The following is an 11,707-nucleotide window of genomic DNA, read 5'->3' on the forward strand; positions in this document are numbered from 1 at the left end:
TTGATTTGTATTTCCCTGATGATGAGTGATGTTGAGCATTTTTTCATGTGTCGGTTGGCCATCTGGATGTCTTCCTTGGAGAAGTGTCTATTCATGTCTTTTGCCCATTTCTTCACTGGATTATTTGTTTTTTGGGTGTTGAGTTTGAGAAGTTGTGTATAGATTTTGGATGCTAACCCTTTATCTGATATGTCATTTGTAAATATCTTCTCCCATTATGTCAGTTGCCTTTTAGTTTTGCTGACTGTTTCCTTTGTTGTGCAGAAGCTTTTTATTTTGATGAGGTCCCAGTAGTTCATTTTTGCTTTTGTTTCCCTTGCCTCCGGAGATGTGTTGAGTAAGAAGTTGCTGTGGCCAAGATCAAAGAGGTTTTTGCCTGCTTTCTCCTCAAGGATTTTGATGGCTTCCTGTCTTACATTTAGGTCTTTTCCATTTTGAGTTTATTTTTGTGTATGGTGTAAGAAAGTGGTCCAGGTTCATTCTTCTGCATGTTGCTGTCCAGTTTTCCCAGCACCATTTGCTGAAGAGACTGTCTTCATTCTATTGGATATTCTTTCCTGCTTTGTCAAAGATTAGTTGGCCATACATTTGTGGGTCCATTTCTGGGTTCTCTATTCTGTTCCATTGATCTGAGTGTCTGTTCTTGTACCAGTACCATACTGTCTTGATGATTACAGCTTTGTAGTATAGCTTGAGGTCTGGGATTGTGATGCCTCCTGCTTTGGTTTTCTTTTTCAAGATTGCTTTGGCTATTTGGGGTCTTTGTGGTTCCATACAAATGCATTTTTCTTGTTTCAATGGAAGAGAGAACTATCAGAGAGAACTCTGTCACTTGTACTCTGGATCTCATCCTTCTCTCCTGCTCAAGGACTTGATTTGTTGAGTCATCATCTGTGAAATTTCTTATTTTTTTTTTTAATTTTAAATAGGCTCCATGACCAACATGGGGCTTGAACTCACAACTCTGAGATCAAGAGTCACATGCTGTACCGCCCTGTGAAATTTCTTAATTGGGAAAAAAAAAAAAAAAGACTTGGCATTTTATTTTGTTTTATTCATACAATATAAAAAATTTTTATATTATATTTTCTGTTGAAATTGGTATTAGGTTTTATTTATTTATTTATTTATTATTTATTTATCTATCTATCTTGGTATAGATTACAAAAAATCTTTAAAATTATAGCATTGATACCCAAAACCTACGGAAACAGGAAATATATTCCTATGTGAAGCCACAGCTTAAAAAATAAATCAATGGAATTACTTTGTCAGAAAACTGTTCTGAAACTTATGATTTTTTCATAAATCACTTGCATAACTAACTGCCTTCATTTCCCATTTTGAACTTCTTAATGTTATTAACATAGAGCTGACTTTTTTGTTCTTCATTATCTCATTTTGCTTGGTTCTGAATTTAAAAGTGTCACCTCAAAGCAGATGACAAACATTATTGACTTTTTTTTTAATAATATGAGAGGATGGGGTGCCTGGGTGGCTCAGTCAGTTGAATGTCTGACTTTGGTTCAGGTCACAATCTCATGGTTTGTGAGTTTGAGCCCTGCATCGGGCTCCGTGCTGACAGCTCAGAGCCTGGAGCCTCCTTTGGATCCTGTGTCTCCCTCTCTCTCTGTGCCTCACTGCTCATGCTCTGTCTCTCTCTCTCTCTCTCAAAAGTAAAAATAAAAACATTAAAAAAATATATAAGAGGATGTTCACAGTAGAAAAAAGTAGAGAACCAATCAGAGTAAGATCTCAGTTCTATAAAAACTGAAGTGTGTAGGGATATGTGTATATTTAAAAATATACACATAGAAAAAAACCTAAATGAACATAGACCAAAAAAAATTTTTTTAATATTTATTTTTGAGAGAGAGAGAGAGAGAGCACGCGCGCGCATGGGGGATGGGCAGAGAGAGGGAGAGACACAGAATCTGAAGCAGGCTCCAGGCTCTGAGCTGTCAGCACAGAACCTGATGCAGGGCTCGAACTTGCAAACTGTGAGATCATGACCTGAGCTGAAGTCAGACACTTAATCAACTGAGCCACCCAGGCACCCCTAGACCAAAATTGTTTTTAATGTTTATTTATTTTTGAGAGAGAGAGAGAGAGCACACGCACAGGGGAGGGGCAGAGAGACAAAGAATCCCAAGCAGGCTCTGCACTGTCAGTGCAGCGCCCAATGCAGTGTGTGAACTCACCAGCAACAAGATCATGACCTGAGCCAAAACCAAGAGTCAGATTTGTAACTGATTGAGCCACCTGAGCTGAAACCAAGAGTTAGATGCTTAACTGACCGAGCCACCCAGGCGCCCCTGGACCAAAATGTTTGTGGTAATTTCATCTAGGTGTTGGGGCACAAATGATTTTTATTTTCTTTCTTATTTTTTCTGTGTTTCTCAAGATTTCCACAATGAACACATGATTTTTATAAACATAACTACTTTTCTTTTTGAATTAGTTTGAGAAATCGGAAAATCCCTTGGCTTATCAGAATTCAGAGTCTTTCAGTTTTGTATTTCCAAAGGCTCCATTTTATCAGTTCATCTAGAGTACATGAGTCTTAGGAAACTGATTAAAAACAGTCTTGGGGGGCCTGGGTGGCTCAGTCGGTTGAGCATCACACTCTTGATTTCAGCTCAGGTCATGGTCTCAGGGTCATGAGATCAAGCCTTGTGTCAGGCTCCATGCTGACGGTGGAGCCTGCTTGAGATTCTCACCCCGACCCCCTCTGCTACTTTCCCCTGCTCACATTCTCTCTAGGAAAAAAAAAAGAAATCTCAAAAGAGAAACGTAATTTATTAAACAGGTGAAATAAATGCTCGGAGCATTCTATGCCAGTGGATAAATTCATTTGGAAGGATAAATGACTGGAACATTTCTAGTGAAACAGAACAAAATCACAGGTCTATTAAGTGGGAATTCAAATATGGATCTGTATTTCAGAGCTTCTTTCCTGACATCATTCCTATATAATGGTTGTAGAAATTAAAATGAAGTGTTCAACTACATGGTCAACTAATCTTTGACAAAGCAGGGAAGACTTCCAATGGAAAAAAAGACAGTCTCTTCAACAAATGGTGTTGGGAAAACTGGACACAACATGCAGAAGATTGCAACTGGACTACTTTCTTATAGCATACACAAAAATAAATGTAAAATGGATTAAAGACCTAAATGTGAGAAAGGAAACCATCAAAATCCTAGAGGAGAACACAGGCAGCGACCTCTTTTACTTTGGCAGGAGCAGTTTCTTACTAGACATGTTGCTGCAGGCAAGGGAAACAAAAGCAAACATGAACTACAGGGACTTCATCAAGATAAAGAGCTTCTGCCAAAAAAAAAAAAAAAAAAAAAAAAAAGAAAGAAAAAAGAAAAAAATCTGCACACTGAAGGAAATAATCAACAAAACTAAAAGGTAGCCTACAGAATGGGAGAAGATATTTGTAAATGACATATCTGATAAAGGATTAGTATCCAAAATCTACAAAGAACTTCTCAAATTCAACACTCAAAAAACAAACAACCCAGTTAAGAAATGGGCAGAAGACACAAACACTTTTCCAAAGAAGACATCCAGATGGCTAACGGACACATAAAAGATGCTCAACATCACTCATCATCAAGGAAATACAGATCAAAATCACAATGAGATACCACCTCACACCTGTCAGAATTGCTAAAATTAACACAAGAAACAACAGGTGTTGGCGAGGATGCAGAGAAAGGGAAACCCTCTTGCACTGTTGGTGGGAATGCAAACTGGTGCAGCCACTCTGGAAAACAGTATGGAAGTTCCTCAAAAAACTAAAAATAGAACTACCTTATGATCCAGCAATTGCACTATTCGCTCTATACCCAAAGGATATAAAAATACAGATTTGAAGGGTATGTGTACCCTGATATTTATAGCAGCATTGTCAACAATAGCCAAACTATGGAGAGAGCCCAAATATCGGTGGTGTATATACAAAGAGGTGGTTTATATATTTACAATGGAATATTACTCGGTGATCAAAAAGAATGAAATCTTGCCATTGGCAATGATGTGGGTAGAGCTAGAATATATTATGCTAAGCAAAATAAGAGAAAGACAAATACCATATGATGTCATTCATATGTGGAATTTAAGAAACAAAACAGATGAGTATATGGGAAGGAGGGGGAAAAGAGAAGAAAGCTAAACAAACCGCAAGAGACTACTAACGATAGAGAACAAACTGAGGGTTGATGGAGGGAGGTGGGTGGGGGATGGGCTAGATGGGTGATGGGTATTAAGGAGGGCACTTCTTGTGGTGAGCACTGGGTGTCATAAGTGATGAATAACTAAATTCTACTCCTGAAACCAATATTGCACTGTATGTTAACTAACTAAAATTTAAATTAAAAAAATAAAATGTTGGATTTTAAGTTGTTTCAAGGTTATAGCAAGTTAGCAAATGGGCTATTCTAAGAAAGTACAGACGTCCAAACTTGGAAAGAAGCTGGAACCTGTGAAGTGACAGCTTTAGAGCTGTAGCGGTATAAATAATGACGTGTATGTACTGCTTTACAACATTTTTCTGTATTTTATCTTATTTGATTATTTTTAAAAATATTTTTGAGTATAGGTGACACACAGTGTTACATTAGTTTCAGGCGTACAACACAGTGACTCAACTTCTCTTATACCTTATGCTATGCTCACCACAAATGTAGCTACCATCTGTCACCATACAATGCTGTTGTAATATTGCTGACCATATTCCCTATGCTGTGCTTTGATTCTCTTAACAACTCTGTGAGGTAAGTGGGACCTCCATTCTGGCCTTGCTGTATAGGCCAGTGGTTCTTAAACTTTAGCTGGGATCAGAAGGCCTGGAAGGCCTGGTGAACACTGGTGGTTAAATGCTAGGCCCTGTCCCCGGATTTTTCTGAATCTGTAGGTATGGGGTGGGGCCAGAATATTTGCATTTCTAACTTATTCATAGGAAACTGTCTGGAAATAACAGCTCTAAGCCACCTTTTTGGTTTTTTTTTCACTCTTTGTAAAACCAGAGCTGGTCACAGTCTTGAATAATAGCTTTGCGTTGCCCTCAGAATAAAATCTAAATTAGAAGGTTCTGAGTGATCTGACTCCTGTTTACCTCTATAGCTTTCTGTCTCTTTCTCTCCAGCCATACTAGAGAACTAGCAGTACTCCAAAGAAGCTGTATCAGTTTGCTAGGGCTGCCATAACAAAATGATTAGCAGGTAACATTACACGTTCACCTTTCAAGAGTATGATTTTGTACAAATAAGATAACATGCTTGTTCCAAGCTAAGATCAAGCAAGTATTGTTACAGATATATGATATGTATGCAAAGGTTGCTGGGGGAGAGGGAACATAACTTCTATTATGGACTGAATTGTATACCCTCAAAATTCATATGTTGAAGCCCTAACCCCCAGTACCTCAAAATGTGATGATATTTGGAGACAAGGACTGTTAACAGGTAATTAAGTTAAAACGAGGCCATTAGAGCAGGCCCTAATCCAAACTGACTAGTTTACTTATAAAAGAAAACTTGAACACATAGACATCATCAGAGGTGTGCACATGCAGAGGTATGATCATTGAGGACAGTGAGAAGGTGGCCATCTATAAGCCAAGAACAGATCTCAGAAGAAAACAGCCCTGCTGTCACTTCGATCTTGAACTCCTAGGCAGTCCTAGCAAACTCATATAAACCTCAGGTTGAAAAAACCAGATCTGAGGGACATTATGGACAGTGCTCAACTTATAGAAGGCATTCAAATATGTCTACTGGATAAATGTCTTAAAGTCACATAGGAAAATTTTATTTTTCAAGATCCTCCTTTATGAGGCTTTCTTGAGCTACTAACCAAGGCAGAGTTAATGTCCCTATTTTAGCAACTCCATACTACTCTGTTCTTATTTTCAGGGTACTTAGCCCAATATATTATAGTATTTGGGTACTTTACTCAGTGTATCCTTTTCCTCAGTGCTGAGCACAGTATTAGGCTCATCATAGTTGGTGGGCCATATCTGTTGAAATGGATGGTCTAATCTTAATCCATCCAAATAGGAGAAAGAACAAACTACACAAAGTGAAAATATAATGTCCAGCTATACTGGCTACATTAGGTTAAATCATAAGAAATTAGTATTTGATGTTTTCAAAACACTGAACAGAAAAACTCCGGGACTTTTATGGAACATAGCCAATAAAAATCTAAAAATATTTCTCATCTTGCTATTCATTTCTTTTGTACAACAAATGTTTGACATATGCCTGTAAGGCACTATTCAGTACTAAGAGTGCTGGAACTTACAAAGGTGAATAAGTAAGCTTTGCTCCTTATTAAAAAGATTAATAGTTGAAAGTTGAATATCTGACTTTTGTCCCCACTCACCTGAATTAGTGAAAATATAAAGGGGGCATCAATACGTCACTTAAGTCCAATGGTTTCTAGCACATTCTCTGGACATTTTTTCCACCTTCATTGTAAAACATTTAGTAAAGACAAGGATATGCAGCCAGTCTTGTCTGGAAACTTTGGTGACCCTTGGCAGGTCCCTATTCCTGCGTGTGCCAGTTTGTAATAGTAGGATACTAATCACACGTCGTAAGATTGTTTATTGGCACACAGGCTAAGACATAAAAACTGCCATGATATTCAAAGTTAGAAAATTTTACTCTATTGTACTTGCTTTCGAAAGGCAAAGGGTCTAATACCGTTTTGGGAAAAATGGCTTGTTCATTTCTTGTGAAGGCCGTTGGGCTGATACACCCACTAATGCACAGTAGTAATGGTCCGTACATATATTTCTATGTATCATGCACATTAAATGACAGAAAACTCACTTTACAAAGCAAAACAGTACAAAGCCACTAGCCTTAAGGCTCTATAATATAAAGACAGATTTGTCTTTTCGCAGACTAAGGATTACTAGGGTAACATTTTAAGGAGGAAGATTTAATCTTAAAATTAAAGGCATTTTTAAAAAATGGCGGGAATAATCCTAGGTCTCTAGAGGTTAGTGGCTTAAAAGAGTAAAAGCCTCATGACCCCGACGTGATTCGAACACGCAGCCTTCTGATCTGGAGTCAGACGCGCTACCGTTGCGCCACGAGGTCCTGCTGGGCTGTGGCTCGCGCAGTTTCTTAGGACTCAAGTATCATGGCGCTTCTCCCGGACGCATTTTTTTTCTTCACGTCTCTCCTTGCCCCTCCACCCAGTACAGATTGGAACTGGAGACTGATCCTTTTGGCACCCAAATTTTACTGACCGCTAATCCTCTACCTAACTTGGGGAGGAACCAAAGGAAGCGGGAGAACGGAGTTTCCCTTTCAGTCGAGTCCCCAGGGTCAAGGGAAACTGTTCCTTCCTCTTCTATAGCAAGCAATTTCCGTTCTTACCCGCCCCTTTAGGCGCGAAACTCCGCCTTCCCTCTCCCCTCCCCCCCGGGTTGCGCGCGCGGAGTTCGTGACCTCCAGTTGGAATTTGTCGGGCGTTTCTGCGCAAGCGCACGTCTTTGCCAGCTAGGCCCTGGTATCTAGCGCCAGTTGTATAAAGCATTGCTCTCAGGGTATGGTTTTATTTCACCGTGAGTGTTAAGCTTAAAAGTACCATTTTTAAAAGATGCGCTTACAGAGGATATTATGTATTGCATATGTCAGCAGGTTTGCACCTCATAGTTGAGCAGTTGGATTAATAAAACTTAACGGCCTCCCCGTCGGGGAATTGAACCCCGGTCTCCCGCGTGACAGGCGGGGATACTAACCACTATACTAACGAGGAGCTGTCGTTTTTACTCTTCCCAAATATCTCTTCAAAAGTAGAAAAGATTCCCTCCCTAGGCTACTTTCCTTTCCGCTTGCCACCCGGAAGTGTGACAATCCGGACACCTGGACCTCTGCCTGCTCTCTATCCCCTTTGGGCACCTTGGACTCTTCGTCCGTGGAAAGAGTAAATTATTTAGAATAAGTGAAACAAAATGCGCTTCCAGTTTTAGTGGTGGTGAATTGTTGAAAATAATTTTCCGGAGCTCTTTATACTTTCCTGATGACTTAGGTTTCTTGTTGGAGTTTTTTATTTAATAGTGACCAAGAGGATGTGAGTTGAAGCAGAACTTTACCTTCACTTACTTATATTTTCATTCAGAAGTCGAAGTCCAAGGATATCATATGGTTGCCAGATGTCCAGGGCTGCCAGGGTTGTCCCACAGTACAGTGCCTCCTCAAACAATTTGTAAGCTTTTGTTACACCAAAGGGCTCATGCATTGGACCAGCTGAGGCCAGATGAAATCCTGTTAGCTGATTTTTTTTTTCTGTATTTCGGTCTCTTTCCTGAGGCGTCTACAGTTTACTCGAAAATGACAAACACGTAAGTGGTAAAATAATAATACATTTAAGTAATTCAAAACAAGGATGTGCCATTAATTAAACATAGGGTTAGGAAGGTGTGCTAATTTGTACCGTCTTTAGCTTTTTCATAAACAGGATCAAACCTGTTCTGAGGAGGACCTTACTCATAAACTTTTGACATTATCTTTAATGCAAATTCACAGAGTCGCAGACATGACTGAAAGTTTTCATTGTAGAACTTAAGCTTACATGTCTTAAGGAATCCATTCCTTGTAGTGTACTATGAATTACTACTTTTTTTTTTGGTCATAGGTTACAGGGTGTTTTCCATCTGATGAAAGGGATTATTTAATCCAGACTTTTGAAAAATAGCAATTTCTGAGGCCTGTTTTGGCATATTTTTTCCACTTTTAAATACACCAAAGGCCTCAAAAAACTTCCACGGTCTGTGGCCTCCTCCTACTTCTGATTTTCAAATAACTTTTGTGAAGTCCAAAGGGCACTGTGATAACTATGCTGACGGCTTTTTCCTTGTAAGATTGAAGGGGTTTGTCCCAGGTCTCTCAGTTGGCAAAACCGCCTGTCTTCACCCCTCCCCCACCTGGTAGAAGAGGCTTAATCCTGTCCCTTCAGAAGAGACATCATCCTCTCCACCTAAGCTGTGATAAAGCTATGCCAGTGTTCACACATTGTGTTCTTACTTTTTTTTTCCTCCCTAGGGAAATGAAGAAGCAGCCTGAGTCAGCAGAAATCATGGAGCAGGAAACTCAGCACCTGCTGTCCATTTCCCTAAAATGGAAAGGAAGAGAGGATAATTAACCTGAACAGGGTAAGGGAGCTCAGAGATTCCTCACTGTCAGCACTGGTGAAAGTAAAGGTTAAAATCTGACTGGCAGTAGAGAGAGCATAGAACTCTCAGGAGGTGAATAGTATGATGACAATCAATGTTATTGAACGTTTCAAATCTTGATCCACCTAAATAACTGGTTGTCTAGCTTATCACAGCTTGTAGAACCATTTGTATTCATCTCTTCAACAGTCCTGTGAGGTCAATAAGGCAGGTGTTTTATCCCTATTTTACAGGTGGATAAAGAGAATTTTGTAGAGTCACACAGATAGGAAGTGGTAATAGGCTAGGAATCACCCAAGCCTTGACAGCAAATCTTGTGCAAAACTCATCCTGCTGTATAGTTCCACATAGTTGTATGTTAATAAATAAGTGTTATGGAGAGAAAATCTTACCACTAGTGTCAACATATGTGTCATGCTTGTTCCTGTATTAATATTCACTAATCTCTAATTGCTTAGGCACTGAGGTTACTCATTTACTATTGAACCTAAAATGTGCCAGACATTGTTTTAGACATATGGGCAGGTTTTAATGGATAAATGTTCTTGGGGAGCTTATATCCTAATAGAAGGAAGACAATAAACAATGAATGTAATAAATGAATATGCTAGATGGTGACAAGAGTGTAAATAGAAAAAAAATAGCATTATAAGGGGGTCTAGAGAGGGGCAAATTAAATACAATGGTCAAACAGGCCTCCTTTTAATAAGGTAGCATTCGAACAGGCTTGAAGTAAGGGGTGTAGTCATATAGCTAGCTACAATGATTGTAGGACCTGAAAGGTTGTTGTAAAGACTTTGGCTTTTATTCTGGGGAGAAATGAGCTGCTGTCGGGTTTTGAACAGAGAAGTGACCTGTTCTGATTTATGTTTTAAAGAGTTTTTGCCTACTGGGTTGAGAATAGACTGTAGGGGGCTAAGAGCAGAAGCAGGGAGACCAATGAGGTCTATTGCAATAATCAATGTGGGAGGTGAGGTAGTTGAAGCCAGTGTGGGAGTCGTGGAGAATGGGACAGGTGCTGATAGATTTTGAAAGTGGAGCCTGTAGAACTTCCTGACACCATGAATTTGAGGTGTAAGAGTAAAAGATGAATCAAAGACGCTTCTAAACTTTTTGGCTTGAGCAATTGGAAGAACAGAGTTGCCATCAACTGAAGTGGAGAATAGTGCACAATTTCAGAGGGCACCATATTCATAGTCCACGTGAAGGAAGCAAGAATTCCTGGCCCTTTTAAGGCTCTTCTAGGTAGACCAAGAATCAACTTGACATGAGACATATTAATAGGAAAAAATAAAATTTAATAGCACACACAGGGAATCCATACAGACGTGGAAATTCCAAAGACAGACAAAATGAGGTATATATGTCATTATGAACTGAGGTGAAGTGGGTAAGGGTCTTGGACTTCAAAGAGAAGGGATGCATTCTTCAGGAAGCATGAAAAACAGGAAATATTTGGAAAAAGAGAAAACATTTGGTAAACAAATGTTCACCGGGCCACTCAGAAACAATGGGACAAAGAGAAGACTTAAACAGGCCTTCCTGGTTTCCTCCCTGTCTACCATATTGTAATGTAGTTACATATATCTCAATTCTTTTAGGCAGTTATAGGGTAGCTAAAGAGTCTTTTCTGAAACAGCTTTGTTTGTATTGCTTTTTTTTTTAATTTTTAAAAATGTTTATTTATTTTTGAGCTTCCAGCACAGAGCCCAAGAGGGGACTCAAACCCACAAACCATGAGATCATGACCTGAGCTGAAATCAGATGCTTAACTGAGTCACCCAGGTGCCCCTGGATTGCTTTTTTTTAACTCAAAATAATCTTAATGCCAAAGTGGCCCATTTCAGGACAGCCTGCTCTTGGTCCCTAACAAGGGCACCCTGAGGAGGAGGGAGGGCACCATTCACACAGATGTTCTGTGGATGGCACTCCTTGGAAGTGTGCAATATGTCAGCTCTGCACATGGAGCAGTATTTTTAGGGATAATAAGTATTTCAGTTTTGGCTGTGTTAAGGGTGAGACATTGAGTAGGTAGTTGAACATCATGGTTGAATACTCATTGTAGAGGTCATTGTGCTGGGTGCTGGAGGTGCTATGATGAACAAAGACCCTGAACTCAAGGAACTTTTATTTGAGGGGAGGATACATATCTTTAATCAAAGAATAATTAAACAACAACAAAAAAGTGAAATTACAATTGTGACAGTTACTAAGAAGAAGATGCAGAAGGAAGAGATTTCTTGGTAGATGGTACTGCAAAGGTTATAGGAACTGAAGAAATGTGGTGAGTAGAGGGGTTGAAAGAAGTTGGAAGTGGCTAGAGATCATGAGGAGGTTCATAGGAGAGATGAGGTTGAAAGGCCAATGGGAGTAGGGTGGGTGATACAGGATCTCTCAAGCTGTGTTAACTTTTCCTTGGCCTCTTAATAATTTTTAAAATAAATGTGTTTGGAGGTGCCTGGGTGGCTCAGCTGGTTGAGCACCTGACTCTTGATTTTGACTCA

General features: G+C 39.5%; 1 non-coding gene across 1 annotated transcript; it reads right to left on the bottom strand.

The window, feature by feature from the left end:
* Positions 1-7,050: 7,050 nt before the first annotated feature.
* On the bottom strand, positions 7,051-7,122 carry TRNAW-CCA (transfer RNA tryptophan (anticodon CCA)). The gene has a single exon. It is a non-coding gene; the product is annotated as a tRNA-Trp (tRNA).
* Between the last annotated feature and the right edge of the window lie 4,585 nt (positions 7,123-11,707).

The sequence above is a fragment of the Puma concolor genome, chromosome B4 (assembly GCF_028749965.1).
Source record: "Puma concolor isolate L17-30 chromosome B4, mPumCon1.1.hap2, whole genome shotgun sequence".
Classification (NCBI taxonomy): domain Eukaryota; kingdom Metazoa; phylum Chordata; class Mammalia; order Carnivora; family Felidae; genus Puma; species Puma concolor.